The sequence below is a fragment of the Haliaeetus leucocephalus genome, unplaced genomic scaffold (genome assembly GCF_000737465.1).
Source record: "Haliaeetus leucocephalus isolate CR32 unplaced genomic scaffold, Haliaeetus_leucocephalus-4.0 Scaffold484, whole genome shotgun sequence".
Lineage (NCBI taxonomy): Eukaryota > Metazoa > Chordata > Aves > Accipitriformes > Accipitridae > Haliaeetus > Haliaeetus leucocephalus.
This window is the reverse complement of record NW_010972920.1, coordinates 1,432,344-1,451,964: the sequence shown is the minus strand read 5'-3', so window position 1 is coordinate 1,451,964 and position 19,621 is coordinate 1,432,344. Positions and strand designations below refer to the sequence as shown.

The 19,621-nt window shown below is 40.2% G+C and overlaps 1 protein-coding gene across 1 annotated transcript in view; it reads right to left on the bottom strand.

Annotated features, from left to right (window-relative positions):
- Window positions 1–19,615, bottom strand: part of ANKRD17 (ankyrin repeat domain 17) — a 94,787-nt gene extending 75,172 nt beyond the window's left edge. The window contains exon 1 of the mRNA XM_010575491.1: window positions 19,337–19,615. The gene's annotated coding sequence lies outside the window, so the exon portion shown is untranslated. The remainder of the gene's footprint in view (window positions 1–19,336) is intronic.
- Between the last annotated feature and the right edge of the window lie 6 nt (window positions 19,616–19,621).

Here is a 19,621-nt window from a genome sequence, read left to right as displayed (position 1 = left end):
AAAAAAAAAAAGAGAGAGAAGAAAGAATAAAGAAAAGAAAAAAACATCCTAAGGAAACCAGCTCCTTCCATTTCACCGCCCCTCCCCGGCCCTTCGTGCGGCGGCCGGTGCTCCTCCTCACCCACCGCCGGACCCTCCGAGCCCCCCGACCCGCACACAAAACCATTTGAGAGGGGCTGACAAACCCCCGGGGGCACACCAGCAGGGCGGGGGACGCTCGAAGGGACCGGCTCCTTCTGACCCAGTGAGGCTGGCAAATCCCCTGCAGGTGGTTTTCCTTGAGTCTCATTTATTGCCATCCTGTCCTGGCTGCTCTCGGTAACAAAGCGCGCTCCTCACAAAAAGGAAAACCAAAAAAAAAGCCGAAACACCAACCCTTAGGTTAGGCAGAGCTATGGCACAGCCCACACTTTTTTCTGCTCTATCATCTGGCTTCCCATTCCAGCAAAACCTCCTAAAACCAACTAACCCATCTTAAGTGCCGCACTGTCAACAGTAGTTTCCAACCACCTCAGCCTTCTCTCCAGTCCACTGCTCGAGGACGATGCAGGGCACCAAGAACGCCAGAAATCGCCTGCGACACCAGTAACGAAGGGACTGACCATGTGAAGCAAGGTCTCCCCAAGGTAGTTGTGAGAACCACCATCATCATCTCCACGCTTCTCCTCTGCTTCACCCAAAACACCCAGCGATAACTCGGACCAAAAGAATGAAGTTTTACATGCTCATTCAAACACTAGGTGACAGTGATACCCATTCTGCGCATAGCAGGTCAAAATCGTTGAGCAATCGCATCTGCAGCTCTCAAAATATTTCATTTTCCAGGTCAAAAAACACACCGTAATAAATCTTGTCGACCCCACAAAAATCTCCTCCCTCACAAACTCATTTTAGGGGAGCACAAAAGCATCTAATGGCCAAAGAAATTAAGTTCACATTTTGACTTGAAGAAATGCTAGTAGTAATCACTTTTTCTAATCAACATCATATTTTTCCAAAATACGCTCTTACTGCAACAAACACTCTCCTCTTAACAGCAAGAATATTCTTACCTGGTTTTAGAAAGCTGACCAGACCAACTACTAACATCACAAAGAGAATTTCTAGTTGATCAGTCTAAATTGTAGGTACAGCTATATTCTTGTGCCAAAAATTCTGTTCTTTAACCCCTAAAAATGGGAAATACCTCCTACTCACCTATCAGAAAGTCCCTCACTGTAGACAAACTCTACACCTGCTCCGGCAGTCCATACTGTTTTTCCACTTTAGGGAACACCCCAGTTTTTAGACCGTTTTACCAGAATTCATTCAAGGAGCAACTCCTCTATGGGCTGTTCGTTTTTGACACTGCTAAACTTGTCTTGAGCCTGTTGTCAGAAGTTAGTATGTCCTACATCATTCATGTCACAGAAGAATTTTTATGCTAGTCATCAAATACCTTAGTGAGCTCTGAACTTTGCCTATTCACCTGGTCAGGTTTCCTTTCAGAGGTACTATACTAAAAGAGTTAACTGATAAATCCAGCCATTACTACTTTGTCTGCTATTCAGCCGGTTTGGGGTTTTTTGAAGTTCTAAACGATACTAATAAATAAATAAATAAATAATAACTTATCCTTATAGGAGGTTAATTGCAAGGACAAGACAACATTTTCCAACATTTACCACAGACTTCAACCCACTGAAGTTTGTCTTAACAGTATTTTCTGCAGGATCAAATCTAGTAATGCCTTCCTGACTTCCTATCAAACTTCATTGGGTACGTGTACCTACAGAAGCAAAAGCTCAGCAATCTAAAGTTAGATAGTCCAGAAGATTCACAGAAGTCTTAGCTGTCTTGAGGGAAATGAATCATACAGACATCTACCCATCACAGCCTACTTCCCACAGGAAACTTTTCGTCCATGCTAACAATCACAAGACAAAACTCCATGGTTCCACTGGAGTAGTGCTTTTAGGTCAGCATTTCTAATATCCTTAGCAGCCCTTTGCAACTGATCCTGTGTACATGCAACCTAGCAATTACACACAAACATTAGCCCAAGTACAAAGTTATCTCTGCCAACTTGAAGGATTCCTTTATATTAAAAAAAAAAAACCAAAACCCCACACCAAAAAAAATCCAGCTACCACCTCCCACATAACACTCATGTCTCAAAAGACCAGTTATTCAGTCTTCTGAGCATCAGAAGGAATTAACAGATACCTTGTATCACCAAAAAAAAAAAAAGCATGAAACGCACAACTTACCACCGAAATTAAGATACTTTATACACAACAACACTGAAAACGTCTTCAAATGGAAAGACAGCATAACACAGGAACAAAAGAAGTTTTCTGTTCCATGCAAAGCTAACTGAATAGCATCATCTCCATTTTTACATAACAAGTGCAAGATTTTCAGGAGGAACAGAAACAAGCTCACCTCAAGAGCTGCACCCTTTCCCATCCCACTTCGAAAACAACAGAGAGGTCTGCCTGCAACAACATAACTTCATTAACAAATCCGTAAGCAAAAGAATAATTCGGAGCTTCTCACATTGTGTTACACTATCAGAAACACCACAAGGAGCCAGGTTCTACGCGTGAGCAATGAGGGCAGCAGACAACCTAACCAGCTAGATACTCCACTGAAAGCAAGTCACACTCAACATATGTTTGCTTTCACACTCAAATTCTCAATATTCCAATCCCCTTCATGTCCGTGTTCCCTCACCTCCTCCCCTCCCTGGGCCCACCTTCATCTGCAGCCCTCTGGTGCAGGTTTCAAGAGAAGCACTCATTTGCCAAATGATATCCACTACTCCACTTAGTACTTAAAAAAAATTTATAGTCTGGAATACCAAATTCCAAAAAGCCTGTTCCCAACACTTCACGCCACTACTATGAGATGTTTGGTAAAATGTAAAGGCTTTAATGAAGGCTTCCATTCTGTTCCTGCAGGAAAAAGAGGTCTCTAGGGACAAAAAACCCTATTTAATGTCCATGATTAATTTCTTTCTTATTTCTACTGTGCAGTTTGGGGTTTTAAACACAGGTCACAAAATGTAGCTTCAAGTTTTGCAAAGGTGAACACAAATCCGTTCCTTCCTTGCTTTCAAGTTCAACTCTATGAACTACTATGAACTAAGTGGTTTTAGAAAAAAAAAAACCATGTTCTCTCTTTGAAATATCTCAGCTTTTATTTGAAAGCTCATTATCTTTATTTTGCCTTACTCTGAAGGGCATGATCCAGTCAGTACTCTCACCTATTACTATCCACTACTAAAAAGCAGCCTTCTGAACAAGTGGTACCTTAAACCAATGCAGCTGTGCAAGCCGTGCACATCTATCGTGTTTTCTTATTATGGTCCCTTACATTCTGTAAGCCTAAAACACAGAAAAGCCCTTATGTTCCCCACACAGAAGGTGGCAGAGTAAACATGTGAAGTGCAGCTCGAGGAGACAAACTTAGCACAGCACTGCTTAAAAACAGGGAAAAAATTCCTATTTCAAGATACACTGAAGCGTGTTAGACCAAAGGGATTCCTGAGTTACTATTTTGTGAAAGCCAAAGCCGGGGACGAGTACAAATCAGGGTTGGTTCATTCTATGCTATGTTCCCCGTACAGCACTAGTAACTAAGGGGAAAGCATATGATTTGACCAAAGGGAGAATAAAAGCATCCGCAAGAACACAGTTGTTCATGCAGGATAAAGTATATAGCAGAGCTATAAATGCGCAAGACCTAAAGGACAGTTTTTAGGAAGACTCCTCGTTCCATCTTCCAGTACTTCACAGGCCACCAGGAATTTTGAACTGGCATCGCTCAGATTACGTCACCCTGAAACACAAGCATTTTAACAATTGATCCGAGACAGATTCTGGCACCCAGAAATGTAAGCATTTGAACAATTGATCAGACAATTCCCACTCTTATATCACAAAAGCACATTGTTATCTATTTACAGCTGATCAAGCAGTACTGGTCACCAACCGTCCCAAAGCACATGAACACACTTTTTTGTGTGTTTCCAGAGTCACAGAGCTCAATGTCAAGGTTGGGTTGTTTAAACCGTATCCCACGCGGATGCCAACACCTTACTCAGCAGAACCATGAGGTGCACTCATTACTAAAAACATGGATCGTTTTGAGATGGGGCAGGGGAAGAGTTGAAAATAGCCCTTCAGTACAGTACAAAGCATCACTTGGTTACCCCCTTCAGCATGGCTTTCCCAAGGATTTCTCTTTCCAGCAGTAGGTAAAAGCCCTAACAAGATGACCTCAGATAGAGTCAACAAGTTCCTGAGACACTCAAGACCAAAAAGCAGGGTGGCTTTCCAGCCAAAATTCTGTGACATGCCAATTTTCCGCGATGCGTAGAGCACCAAGAGGCAAAAATCCCACCATTGGCACATGGAATACCTTGAAAACTGAGGCATCTACCACAAACAAAATATATTTGAACATGTTGAATATGACAGGATACACTTGCAAAGAGAAGACTGACATTTCACACGGATTAGAAACACCCATGAAATGAAAAACCTAAATTAATCCACAAAGGGGAAAATTCCATCATTAAAACTTTCAAATTACCAAGTTTCCTCTTCTAACACAAAACAAAAAAACATGGTAAGGTAGATGAGCAGTTGTTTATATGCAAGAGAAATATTCAATGGTGCAAGCAATATTCAGATAGCTTCTTCAAAAGGCTGCTTCAAACTTGTGTTGAAAGACTACGTGGGTGAGAAGCACATCCAAGTCAGCAGCAGTAAAGCACCTAGAAACTTGACCCATTATAGATTCTCTCCCAAGCTTCATTATTGGTACTGGGAGAGCACTCCTATTACTGCTTAAAGGAAGAGCAAAAAACATGTCTAAGACAAGAAATCACCTACAGAATAATCCACAAAAATCAATCAGATGTCTTCACGAGTCATTACACACTGAAGGGATGACTTTTGGTACTCTGGACTTTCTTTATTCTTAGAGGCTGCAGAAGCAGATCACCAAAACAGCACTTTAAATGCAACCTCATAAAAATCTAGGAAGCTGGTGTCCCTTGAAAACAGATGCAGTTAGTGAAGCTATTCTGTATTAAAGAATATGCAGTCACCAAAATTATCTTAAAGGTAGCACAGGGAAAAGGAAGAAATAAAAAATAAAAAGCAAGAAACCTAACTTAATTGGGAAACACAGTAACAGGTTAACAACTCAAAATGACACACTACAATTACCCACCACCTAATGTGCATCTCCCCCTCTTTCTGATAATACAAGCTTTCAGCTTTGTGTTGGGTCCATTTCTTCCCTTTTTAGAGAGTTATGATACTCCTACCCACATTCATTTTGCTGGATTGAGCCAACTTCTTCCTATCTGCTCTTAGAGTAAAAATAAAAGTTTTTCAAAACCCTCTACAGCTAAGTCAGAAATGAACGTTTCCCCAGACACCCCTAAAGGGTACACACTATTTCAGATAAATGAACTAGTATTTATCAACCTTCATTAGGAACTACATACCCACCTGTGCATATACCTTTCATCACCCCATCATATCAGTAGCTGGTTCAGATAACCACTAAGACACTAACCATGTTATTCTGTGCTACTTCTCATATCATGTCTTTTTTTTTTCTTAAATACAAAAATCTTGTTATACTGCAAAAGCACGACCTCTGCTTCACAGGAGCTTGCATCAGTCATCACTTGGTACATTTTTGTAAGGTCCCTTAGTTCTATGTCAATACAAAAAAAAAAAAAAAAGTTTTAAACCTACTGTTTCACCTTCTCTCTCCGAACAGATTCATCAAACTCCTTACTCCTGATCCTCAGTGGTTAGTGATTACATAAAATCAAGTCAGTCCAAAAACAAACCTCAGGAAACATCTGAAGTCATAGCCCTCAACCGCTTTTTCTATTTTCACATAGTCTATCATTTTCCTTTTCTTCACTTCTTACAGCAATCACATCTCTGCAGTTGTCAGCCTGACTACGTTTCCAACATCATTCCGATAGGGGCTTTAGTGAACTTCAAATCAAAGAAATCTACTTTCTTCCTTTGATTTTTATTATTGGGGTGGGGGCTTGTGGGGATGATGGGCTTTAACCTGATAAAAATCTACAGGTTTTAAGACATACCTTTGTTCTAATTTCTTTTTATTCCCTTATCCCTATAATTCAGTGTATCTTTCTGAGCACTTCCAGACTTTTCTGCCAAAAACTGCAGTGGAGCATTCACCGAGTTTTGCAATCGCATGATCCTTGCTGTCCATCCTTACTATCACACCACCCTCGCTTCAGCTCCGTTACCTCCCACAGATAAAGAAACTTCCATAACAAATCCACATATTTTTCTTCTATAACAACTATGCAATAACTTTTTTGACCGTCCAAGATTATTTCCCACTAAAAAACTAAGCTTTCTCCCAAGACAGGTCTTTCATTTCTGTCCAGCATATTTTTCACTTGGCCTAGGGCAGCAGCAAGGCATTCAAGACCCTTCTGCCACATTCAGTATTTCCTGCTCATTTAGTTTTACTCGTTTTGGTAAGCATATAAAGCCGGCGAGGTTGAAATTATATTCTTTAAGGAGCTTTAATATGGTATTCTTGAGACCTAGGTTTTCCACAGCTCCAAGGAAACTAGTATCTTTGAAAGGTGTCTGTACTTAACTACCTTTGAAAGTGCTAAGATAAACATATCCTGAGCTTTTTATGTCAATTTAAAAGACTGCATAAAACTAAAAAGGTTTAAAGACTGCCTGTTGACAACAGACTCAGATGTTTATGACCTGTCTGATGGAATAACACTGCCTGATTCCCTTCGCACAACCTTCCTCAGATCTGCTCTCCCTTAACAGAAACGCTACGCTGGCAAAGTATACTTGGCAGCTTACATGAACTATCAGGTTCTGGTGGGATCAGGGAAGATGATGACTCCATATGCAGAGAACCCTTTTCAAATACGTATTGTCTCCTCCCAGTACTAGTTGGGGCATTTCAGCATTCATGCTGCATTACCATTTCATAGAAGATTTCTCATTCAAGGGTCAATAAAAAAAGGCAATCATTTCCTCAACTGAAAAAAAGTTAGCAACATAATGCCAGGAAGCTAAGGAAACTATAAGGGTTCACTGACAGCACATAGAAGCTCAAAGCAAAAGCATTCTGCTTACAGGACTTTTTCCAGGAACACTAAGGCAAGGGATGTCAAAAGCTAGCTCTGTCTAAAGCAAGATCGCAACACTGAAGTCAAGAGTCATAAGTTAAGTAGTCTTAAATTCTATTAGCAGCCTCTTATACATACCATCAATCTCAAAACAGAAGGTAGATGCACAGTCTAAAAATATTTCTCAAATAAGTCTTTACCTATGCCTAAATGAAACTGACATCTAAACAGAGTTTTATAGTGCAGCAGGTAAGCAGCATTCTGGCACAAAGCAAGAGAAACCCTTCTAAACAGCAAAGAGCCTTGTTCCCCAGTAAGTGCTTACATCAGCCCTATTATTTTGGATTTCAATTCTGTAAGGCAAATCTAAGCACGGAAAAAGGAGGAAAGAAAATATCTTTACTCATCCATAGCACTGCCCTGAAGATGAACTAAGCTAGAACATCATTAAAAAGCAACTGAGTCAATATCCATTCCTGCGGTTCTGCCTTCTCATTTATCCAGCGCGTTTTCTCTCACAGTGGAGGAGCCTCTACGATTTTGCTATGGAGGAACTGCCCAACACAAATTCAAACAAAACTAACACAAAGGTGCAAAAGTGAGACAAAATTACGTAGCATTACACAAGCATTTTAAAAGTGTTTTTCATCAGAAGCGTAAGATTACTGGCACAACTTTTTGTCTAAGGGGAGCTTTCTATAGGAGAACTTGAAGTTCTTCGCTTTAAGTAGTCCACATTTTCACTGGGTAATACTACGTTCTAGGCCTGTAGTCCAACAACTCACAACACACTGAAGAAATCTGCTTTTGGGCTAAACACAAGTAAGATGGGGAACACGTTCAGATAAGACAGCAATTTGGAACAGGGAGGCTGCTTCTTACAACAAATTAAAATATATTCCTTTCTCACTCCACATGTGAAATATTGGTGACAGGAACGCTATGCATAATGTAAGCAGCATTTGGACAGCCTCTAAACACAGTAGTAATTTCTCACACGCAGGAGTCACGTACAGTCCAACAACATTCACACTAACGCCTCTCAATTTCTAAGATAGTTACTAATCCAAGATATCTTCACATTAGTATGTGAAAATTTGAGTACAAGGTCAGAACATCCTCATTTAACATTTGCTCTATCTGTGCACGCCATTTGATATGCAAATAGGAGAACATGCATAGTTCAGGAAAAGTGGCTCTTTATTTTCACCTGGTTAGTATTGGTATGCAAGCTCCCAAATATAGACGCTTTCTCTTACACGTGCTGCAACACAAAGTATTTCTGGCTGTTTTGGCTACGCACTCACAGAACACAACGAATAAATAATAATGCAAGACTCAGTAACCATAAAAAGGACTGAATGCAACATGCAGGAGACTGGTTCCTTATTTCCAGTTCTTCAGTCATTAAGCTTATACGAATATACATTGGAACTTGTCTAAAGTTTTAAATCTAAGCACTTTCTGCGGGTAACAGCTGGAAGTGACTGGAAGTTCTTGAATAGCTGAAGTGCAAATACATTCCCCACAAAGAATTAGGAAACCTTCAACCAGAAAAAGCCACTTTCTAGAACGAAGTCTCCTCCCCTTTTTTAAGTGGCTTAGTCCATCATTTTCTTCTGTGCATAATAATCCAATTAAGTGAGCGTTGATATGAAGTATTTCCATGTCAAATTCTAATCCAGGATCTGCTGGATCGGGACGTACCTGTCTGCCTTTTCCCAGCTGTGAATCAGTCAGTTGTTTCAACAGCTCTACATTCAGGTAGGCTCTTCTGAATGAATTTGGACTTGGCTAATATCAGATTTTGAGACCTCTCCTAACAGCTATGGAAACAAGCAGGACCCATAACAATGTACTTAATGTTTGTTTCTTTTACAAAGCTCTCAATAATCAGAGTTACTTAGCTAGCATCTTCAAGTTCACCAACTGAAACAGCTAGAAAACCTACTCCATTCCCTGACAGCAATACCAAGCCTGGAGTTTACCAGAGATCAAGCTGTTAGAAAAGGATGAAGAAGCAAAAATATATAAACTGAATAAAAACAGTGAGAGACACTTGTGTTCTCTATATGGTTGTTCACTTCTCGTTTCATTTGAAGTTACTTGGAAGATCAAGACAGAGTGGGGACCTCATAGCAGAACTCACAGTATTTACTATCAGTATAGCCAAACCAGCTGCCAAATTTAAATACTTCTAGCTGAACACTGCTTGTTCACTGGAGTTCAATACTCCCTGTTCCCCACCTCTTCATTGTTGAGTCTTCAGAAATAATATCACAAGGTCAGTTTATCTCAAAGTACCAGAAGAAAGATACAACAATTAACTCACAAACTATTGATTGCCCTTCTGATTTCAAGATGCACTCACAGTAACAGCCCAATTTTAGCCCAAGACTAACCCTAAAAGCTTTCAAGACTCCAAAGCCCAAAAATCTTCAGCAGTCTTCAACGGCATAGCTAGAAAACACTCACCACCCTGACAGCTGAGGTTGAGGTGCACTTTCAACCCAACATACATGCAGCACTGCCCTCCCATAGCGGAACCTCTCCCCCTCCACTGGCATTTAAATTAAATCATACACTCACAGCCTAAAGGAATTATTTTACTATGACAAAATTTAATAAATGCATTGGAAATTCACAAAAAGCGGGGAAAAAAAATTAAATATGTCCCAGACCGCGTGCACTATACTGCTGTTACAAAATCAATTGCTCAGGTTATTTCTATCAACAAGTAGTCCAACAGTTTGGAGAGACTGCATTCTCTGCAATACCCACCTCTGGATTACAACAAAAGCTACCACCAGACACCTGCCTTTCTTGAAAACATTTGCCCTTTTCTTTTTTTAGATGTAAAAAATATTATTTTTAAATGAAGTTCATTGACAATACTACTACTAACTTTATTTCAAGTCTAATTCACTCCAGCTAGCACTTACTAGGTGGCACTGCTTCACACACTTCTTCAAAACCCGTAATGTTGATAGTTATTGTTGAAGGCAGAGATTTGCAACCTAAGGAAGGTTTTGGCCATACACTGACATAACTAAGCGATGCTGGGACCGAACAGCACACGACAGTTCCAAAGCACAGGAGGAATTAGCATCTATATCAACTTTCATAACAAACACTCCACTTGGCAGAGCCATTTCATCAATGCTCAGCTGAAGATTTGGGTATACGAAGTCCTACACAGGTGAACAAGGCAACATCCTGAGCTGATATAACACCTCAGTTCCAGACTCAAAAGAAAAAACAAACAAACAACTCCACATATCTCCCCCCCGTTCCCCCTTTGTACCCACTTTTCCACCTTTCAGACAGATCGCAGGCCAGCGACCTGCTACAGAGGTAGCTGCCGAAACATGAGCAGCGTAAATGCACAGCTGGGAATAGCTCAGAGGAAGAGATTCCCCCCTCTTGGCAGAGGTAAGCTATTAGATCAACTCATCAGATTATGCCATCCCATATCCTAAATATTTTTGCAGAACCCAACTTCGGTGCACGTATTAGCATGTTTCTAAAAACCCACCTCAACTCAAAGACGCAAGTACATTTAGAGCAATGTTACACAGAAGCTATGTAGAAGTATAAACATTTCCCCCACACGCAGGCTTCAGGAAAGCCCTTTTTCAAAGTTTAGCACATAAAGTTTGCCACTATATTTATCACTGAGGAGATCCTTTATCGAGCTGATGCTTCACAAAAATACCAGCATGCTGTTATGCCAACTTTCACTTCTGTTAGCGACTGAGACGGACAGAAGGCATATGTTCATCTATCTAGCAGACTGTTACGTTGAAAGCGCTCTTTTTCTTTAAACCACCTTCGTTATTTGTATTACGATTACCATGCTGATAACAATTATGCTTCGTGACTACTTTATGCTAGTCAGTGTACAAAGTGACTCCTTTGCTGCACCACACTCAATGACGCAAAAGCGGCGACGGCGATACTCGAAAGTGCGGCAACATTTTAAGAAAATACCGCCTCGTTCCTCTCTTTCTCCCTATCCTTAATAGGCTGCTTTCAAGAACCTTAACAGATACCAGAGATAAAAAAAGTCAGTGCTGATCTTATCTCAAGAAGCTTTCAAGTTTTAAAGCGGCACACAAGAATAAACTTCTGTGCGATTTATCTTTCCAGGACTGTGCCAGCCACTTTCAAATAGGAGATCCAAAGGAAGCGTCAGGAGGACTACTTTGCCCTTTAATACAAAAATTCTCACAGATCTGTACCTTTCTTAACAATTCAAGTCCTCGAAGACAATGCAAGTGTTTCTTTGGTGGAACTATTCATTTAAATGCCAGTCAAAAAAGGCAGTCCTCATCCCTCCTCCCTGCTCAAGTTCCTGGCTCTTCGCTGTGTCAGCACAAGCCCTTCTGCGACTGCCTGACAAACTGGATCAAGGAACTGATCAACTGTAAACATGCTTTTTCTGTTGCTGAGATTTTTTCAACAAGATCATTACCCAAGTGGCTGGGAGGAGCAATGAATGCCTTTTTTTTTTTTCCCCTCCCTTTTTCCCCTTTCAGCAGCAGCATGCTCACTGCAACCTTCCTACAAGCTCAATTCCCCTGACTTCAGTGGGATTAGTACCCACGCTGACACAGAGGCTGAACAACACTGAGCACTTGAGGAAAAAAACCTAAGTCACATCATGACTTGAAATTTTAAACTTCATTAAAGCATTGTTCACCATTCTGTGGAGGAGAACAATTCACACCTGCAGAACAGCATAAAAAGGAAAATTCCCCTGGCAAAGCATTTCAGGACAAGACTGAACAAAAGGAAAGAAATAGCTGAAGTTTTGAAACGGTAAAGTTCAGGGGCAGGAAAACATGTGAGTCACCAGATAACAGCCAGACACAGGTGTACTAGGGACCACCAGTTTCTCGGTAAATGAAGTGTTTAGTTCTATTCTTGCATGTGGGAAAAACTGGGAAGATAAAAACAACCTTCGTCCTCTTTATCTCTGAATTACTCCCTGCCCTAGAGAGAGGTTTCAGATGTTCTCCTTCTGCTGAGGCCATAATCCACAAAACAGTTCCTGCAAAGAAGGACAGACATACAGGCTTAGAAATAAACATTCCTATTTTATTAGGGCAAGGGGAAACGAACCTGAGCTTAAACATGAGGTAGCCTCCTTGCCAGTAAGAAGAAGTCATATTACTGTGTGAAAGATGCCTTTAATTTTAACCTAAAAAAAAAAAAAAAAAAAAAAAAAAATGCAGACACTTAACTTTTTGACTGTTTCAAGTTGAACTTGAGGAGAATGGAGGCCAAAACCCCAAACTGATATTCTAAATAGCGACATTTCATCATATTTCTTAAGCCTCCAAACTTCTTTCTAGCTCTGCTTTCTAGAATCTGAACAGCTGCCTATTTGGACACGTTATCCATTCTTGATGATTAACACCACAAAGACCTAAGATATTGGGGTGGGGCAGGGAAAAAAATAAAAACAAAGTTTATTTCCGCTCATTTCCTAGAATACACCATTATACTCCTAAGACTTGAGGAGTCAGCTAAAATACAGCAGAGGAAAAACACCTGCACATCACACACCAGCCATTTGAATTTGTCAAAAACTGCTTTGGTTAGCTCAAACAAAATCATCCTAACTACAACATTCAGCCTAAAAGAAAACACTGCAAGCACTAAGATGTATTACAGGCATGCTTGGTTTCATGGCTCATTTTTAGCCTGGTATACAACTACTACCCAATGTGAAAATAAGGTGACACAACAGTTAAGTAATGCCTCCACATGGCATTAGCTCTTCAGATAGTTACGAGCTTAGGATTGCATATGGAGATGGGGGGGTGGGGGAAAATGTGGCTGAAAAACATCTGGAATACTGAGATAACCTCTCTGAGTACCGATTAACACAAAGCACTAACTGCTTAGTGAAAACAGAAAGGAAATGCTGCCCTTCATTGGTCAAGCACGTATTTTTTTTTCAAATATTCCTGTCAACACTGCACAATGACTGCACAGAGGTCACCAGAATTCACACACAAACACCAAGACATATTTACATTCACTGGTAAGGCTAACCACACATTAAGGAAGACTTTTTTTCCCTAAGTACACATGTTAGTTAAATGACCTTATCCAAACCACTTGCTAGCATTAAGTCCTTCCCCACCCACACAATTAATATTCTTCCTCAAAACATCCAAAGTTTCTGACATGACAAAGATGACCAGGATAGGTACTGAAGCTCTATAGATACAGCACATCTTCAAGATGTTGATTCAACTCGGTCACTTAAAATGCCACACCATCAAGAAACCAGAAGCACATCATCACTTCAGAAAAGAGCAGAATGCCCACCAAGGCAGCCATGGATTCTGCCTCAAATCGCCTAAAAAACTAGTATCAAATTTGTGTAATTTTTTTTTTTTTTAAATCAAAGTTAAAATGGCTTGTTTCTCTAACCTCAGAAACAAAGTCTTCTTACTTATCATGGATCTGCACCATTGATTTTTTCAATTCCTAAATCCAATTTCCAAATCAGCTATAGCCTAAATAAGCACAAATAGTTTGGGTTTTAAAACACAGATAGAGAAAAAAACAAAAATAGAAAAACAAAAACCAAACATATATAATCCCATTTGCCTTCAAAGTTGACAGATGAGGAAATTCTCTCAGCTAAATCTCTTCCAGAGAAATAATGCTGTTTAAAGAACTAAATTACTACCTTAAAACACAGGTTGTTTGGCCCCAGCCTGCACACAGGAGCTGTGTTTATACTGACATTTCCTGGAGAAAGATCTGCGGAAGTAAACAAATTTACATGGCACTACCAATGCCTAACCCCACCTTTTGCAGTGGTCATTTTATGCAGGGGGCTTCTTGTTAAATCCAGATATTCACTAATAACTTCAATTACATAGAGCAGACAAAAGAAATCTTCAAGTTTGTTTTTGGGGTTTTTTTTTTATAAAATATATACTAGGTCTAACCAGACATCATTTATCAGCTCTGCATACCTAGACTCTTTGCCATGCACATAAAGACCCTACTTAACCTTTGCTTACTACCTCAGCCAGTTAACGGTACACTCAATTCTCCTAACTAGCATATGAATTCTAGTAATGTAACTCCCTTAGATAAGGGGGCATATGCTAGTCATCATCTATAGGGAGATGCCAGTAATGATAGAAAAGGAGTTACACCAGGGAATGGCAAAGCCAGCCAAATCTTCATTCCAGTTTTCCAAACCGATTTTGCCGGAACCTAGTCTGGAGAACAATAAGGAAGGGATGTTTGTTAAACATTTTTGGCTAATGCTTCCTGGGGTCGGGTCAGCTACAGCAGATTTCATTATTGTGAAACTTGGTTGCAGGATTCACCTACCAACATCCCGATCGGCCCTGTTACTTCAGCGATTTTTTAGAAACATCCTTTCACACTTCCAGGCCACCTCTAACGCTACTCACCTTCAGAGACAATTAATGGATGTTAACTCTCAACAGTTATATTACATCATACTTACCCTATCCCTCATGCAAGATAAAACAAACACGTCACCCATAGCACCAACCCCGTTAAAATATTTGCCCTAAGAGAGGGCTTTGTGTTGGGACTACATAACATACAGGTACGAACCAGTGTTTCTGAAGTGTCATGATAAGGTTCTTTCCGGAGACGGAAAAGAAGTCCGCCATGGACCCCGCTGGGGCTCACCTGTTTTTTGGGTCACATCAGGTGAACTGATGTAAGGTAACTATTGCTATGCCAAGCTACACATTGTAGTAACTATACCGATGAGGAAAATGCCAAAATCACCTTAGGTCTTAAACAAGGTTGGTTTTTTTCCTAAGGAATTTCACCATTATTTCTTCTTTTGAAGGGAAGAAACAAAACGGTACAGGCAAGAAGCTGCCAAAGTAGACAGCAAGAAAAGAATTACAGCATAAACAATGCAGCAGAATACGAGACTTAACTGTACATTAGCATGTCGCACGCTAACAAGGACAGAGCCCAATTAGTTGCATGTTCAGTCACGTATTTGAAGACACAAGGGGATGAAAGTAATAGTAGTACAGAGAACGTATCATACAGCAGTCAAGCAAGACATACCGGCTCTTTAGCAGTGCTGCAGAATCCAAAGGCCTTACTCCAGGATTCTAATTAAGACAGTTGGGATTAAAAAAAAAATTTTTAAATAAATTCTGTGTTTCAGATCAACAGCTCGCTTTAACACTTAAGCTGTTAAAGCCTTTTACGGTTCTGAGTATTACAACCACGTGCCTCTGACGCTCTTGAAATCACACCTCTAAGTCCAAGTTTTCAGGTTAACACCTTATATCTGAAGCTGAAGAAGTTAAGAGTAGCTTGTTCTGCATGAACAAATTTTAGAAGACTGGTGGTGTTTTGGTTTTTTATTCAGTTCATCTTAGTAGTTCAGTTAAATTACTAATTCAATTGCAGCTGAAAAAAACAAAAATGAACTTTTATTTACAGCAGCTATGAGGCCCAAGTAAAAACAAGAATGCTTAAGAAACAGCCAAAATATCTCAAAAAACATCCTTTGCACGGGATAGCGCTTTCAGGTATAGCTAACGTTACTGAGGATTACGTTTAGGAAAGCTGATTTGCACGTCATATGAGAATCCAGTAACATACCATACCAGTCAGAAAAAATGAAAGGAAGAACAGAAATAAGCACACACAAATCCAAGACTGATCTATATCTAATCATCACGAGACTTTTTGCTCATGGAGAAAACTGAACTTACAAACTCTTAAAATTGATACGCTATTAGGAAAAGCAATTATAAACTTTGCTGCTAGCAGCAAACATCCTGTGAGTTCAAAGACTTGAAATAAGCTTGTAAACACTTTTTATTATACAATTAAGCCTTTCTGTGTTTAGTAAGAGAAGCCCTAATCCACTCTGGATATCAGATTTTTAAGTAGTAACTTGCTACTAGGACTTGCTCATTTTCTGCACTACTTTGCTATTTATTGAAGACTAACGTTTAACAAAATCAGTGCATACAAGAACACTTTCGAGAAATCTGCATATTTTTGTTTTTCATTTGAGCCTCTTCAGAGGAACTGCTAAACCATGTTTTCACAATAAAAAACCCCAAACCTGTAAAGTTCCCAAACAATAATAACCTTCCCAAGTTTCACATTATAGGCCAGCTTTCATTTGTCTAACCTGCTCTTCCCCCAAAACACACTTTTTTTTTTTTTTTGACTCCTGTCCTGAAAAATCATTCCTTTAACCAGCTCAGAAGACAGACCTTTGACTTGACCTAAGGCACAAATTAGACAGGCATTTTTCTTTGTATTTGTTTCACATATTTACATATCAATAATAAGCTACACTAAATGGGGGCAGAAGGTACACTGTACAAAGCCCCGCTAAAAAGTTAAAGCGGCTTCCCATTAGGGCACTGGTCCAACACTGTAGTCTTCTTCAATGACACTCCTCATACAATTCTGATTGAGAACAGAGATGCCCCTTCATCTCATCCTTAAACATCTAACACGTCAACCAGTTAAGTTTCCCTATGTGTCACTGCACCTATCCAGTTTTTGCCTGAAAGCACACTCTCTGTGAGTTACCACCCGATCGAAGTGGCACTGCAGTACTATTAAACAACAGTACAGCTCTTTAAACAGCTTAAGAGACTACCTCTACAAAAACTGAAACATTTCACTTGTTGTATGTGACAGTTCATAAACTGAGGCGAGAATTCTGCCGGGAAGCATGCAAGCTGACCTTCTCCAGTATGTAACTTCTACCGTCATTTTTCTCATACCTTAAGATTCCTCTTCCTATGTACCAAAAAGACTTGCCTTTTTTTTTTTTCTTAACTGGTAGTTAGGGAAAAGGCAATTGGCCATTTACAGACAATACTGGACCATGCTACCTAGAATCTTGGGTTTTTTAGCAAGCAGCCATTTGCTGCAATTCCAACAAGCAACTTTGGAGGTTGCCATTAATATTGTAGTAGGAGCTCATTAAGTTGTTGGTATGAAATTTCAACTTAACTTCTCCCAAAACTCTACCCAGCACCTATGCTTCCACACCAAGATCTAGTAGAGTTTAGAAACAGACTGAGATGGAGACATCTGATTACAAGTTTTTATTCCATTCCATCAGCTCAGCAACAACTAAGCCAAACAATACCTTTCCACTCATGGTGGTTTTGTGATTCAGTATCTGCCAGGTTTCCAACTGTAACTCCTTTGACTTGTTGCTACTGTACTCCCGATTTTTAGAAGCTGCCTCATCAGTAGTCGAATCTAGAAGCACTTCACTTCAGAGATTACAGAAGTCTTAATGTATTAAGCATGGGAAAGGCAAAAAATAGCCTAAGACAAACTGCCTTAAATTTACAGACATAATGAAATGAATGGCTGGGAGGGAACACCATCTTATCCAGTGCTTCCACAACAGTTTCCATTTACAGCAAAACCATAAACGTAGATTTCTTTGTGTTTTTCATTTTATGTGCCTTCCAGACTGCTAGTGGTCAGAAGACCACAATCCAACTGCTGAAAGCCACACAAGCTATGTACATCCCAAGTAAGTCTGAACTAAAAGAAAAAAAATTAAAGCCCAAACAAATAAAAATACCACAGTAGAAACAAACTCTTTTTTTTTTTTTTTTTAAAGCTTCTAAAAGCCAAAATTAAACATCAGGTTGCTTTCAGACAAGAAAAACTCCCTTTCACTGAGAACACTCATAACACTTTTCTTCCCCAGGAGCTGCTAGGAACTACTCTGAAGTTAGATCCTCTGCTCCATTAATCAGGCCATCCTCACGTTCACATTCCTAAAAACTGTGATTTCAGCTGTGCATATTCTACAACCTCTATAATTTCATCCTGAAGTCACTGGGAGAAAGACTAGAACAGTTTTTTGCAAGCACCCTGAATGATCAAGAAAAAGAATTATATGAAGCTGGCAGATGACAAAACATATGCTATCCTTAACTTCATAAACTCAATATTATTACCTTGTTTATCACTTACTTGCCTCTGCTTTATATTTAATTCCAGACCACCCAGACTGGGAAAGCCTTCACTTACTATGAATAAGACAAAAAACGGCACAGAAGCTTCCAGATGCCAAAAATGCCTTCCCAGCTATCGGCATCTACAGCACGAGTCCTTCTGTCAAAAAAAGAAAAATGAAGTATTCTTCTGCTGCTTCATGATACTTTAATGATCTTTTTTATCTCTCTACAGGTCTCAAAGCATATTAAATAGGTACCTATGGCTATGTAAGGGACAACACGCAAGCACAGGCTCACCTCACCTAAAAATACATATATTACTCAGTTGCCTCTGCCTTTCTCATCATGCCACACACAGCAACATCTGAAAGCTATCAGTATAAGGAGCCATTTGGAAGAGCGGCTATGGACCACAAAATAAGTCTGCCTACGATCTTGCCAGTAAGTCTCACTTTATGTGAATTCTGTCGAAGGCTGCCGTCATATACAACTTATCTCAACGCTTAACTATCAACCGATGCATCTGCTAAGTCATTAGGGGGCCTTCATCCCTTCACCACACACCACCATAGCAAAACTCCAGGGACTCTGTTCAAGAGAGTTCTTTAAGTATCTGTAAGACAACTAAATAGCACGGTTCGGCACGTAACCACGGCTGCCTATCTTACAAGTTTTGTACCTCAAAAACTTCTACCTACGTGATGACACGTGCTTTCCTAAAAATAAACATTACAGAAACAAAATACCAGGCATAATTACTTGTTAATTGAGACACACTCATTGTGTGCAATTTGTCTCACAGAAGTTGGATAAAATGCTTCTTGAATCAACTTCTGCAGAAATAAACTGCAGAGTGCTTCTTAACCGTGGAAAAACCTATCACCATCTTAGCCCAGCCCTTCCTAAAACGTATCGGATTCTTCCTTCCCTTTCTTCCTGCTTGTTTTAATTTCTAAGATCTACAAAAGTAGATCTACCACTTAAAAGCCAAACCGCTTAGGAACGAAGTTCAAAGAAAAACTTACAAACTTGACGTGGACCTTTTTGAGGACGCTATTCAAAAAAAAGCGGAAGTGAACGTTCAGCTTAGAAAGTTACAGAATCAAAACTCCTCAGCAAAGCAGCTCTCTGTGACTACGTATGCAAGTAAGAAAGGGGCTTCAAGACCTGCTCGGCCTCTTCCAGCAATACCTACCTGAGAAACCTAACGTTAAACAAGAGCAAGTCAATAACGCTTGCTGGCGCTCGTTTCGGCGGTGCGTCGAAAGGGCGGCTGCCGTCAGGTGCAGAGAACGCGCCGGAGGAGAGCGGAACGCCCAGGGCTCTAAGCCAGCCTTCCCTTCGGCCGCACGTTCACCTGCTTTTTCTTCAGGAGGATCTATTCCCGCGACTGGGAGCGCAAACAGCTTCCTACCAGACCTTGGGCCTATCTCCGAAACCCTGCTCCCGGCCCCGTTCCCACCGGTATACGCTCTCCCGC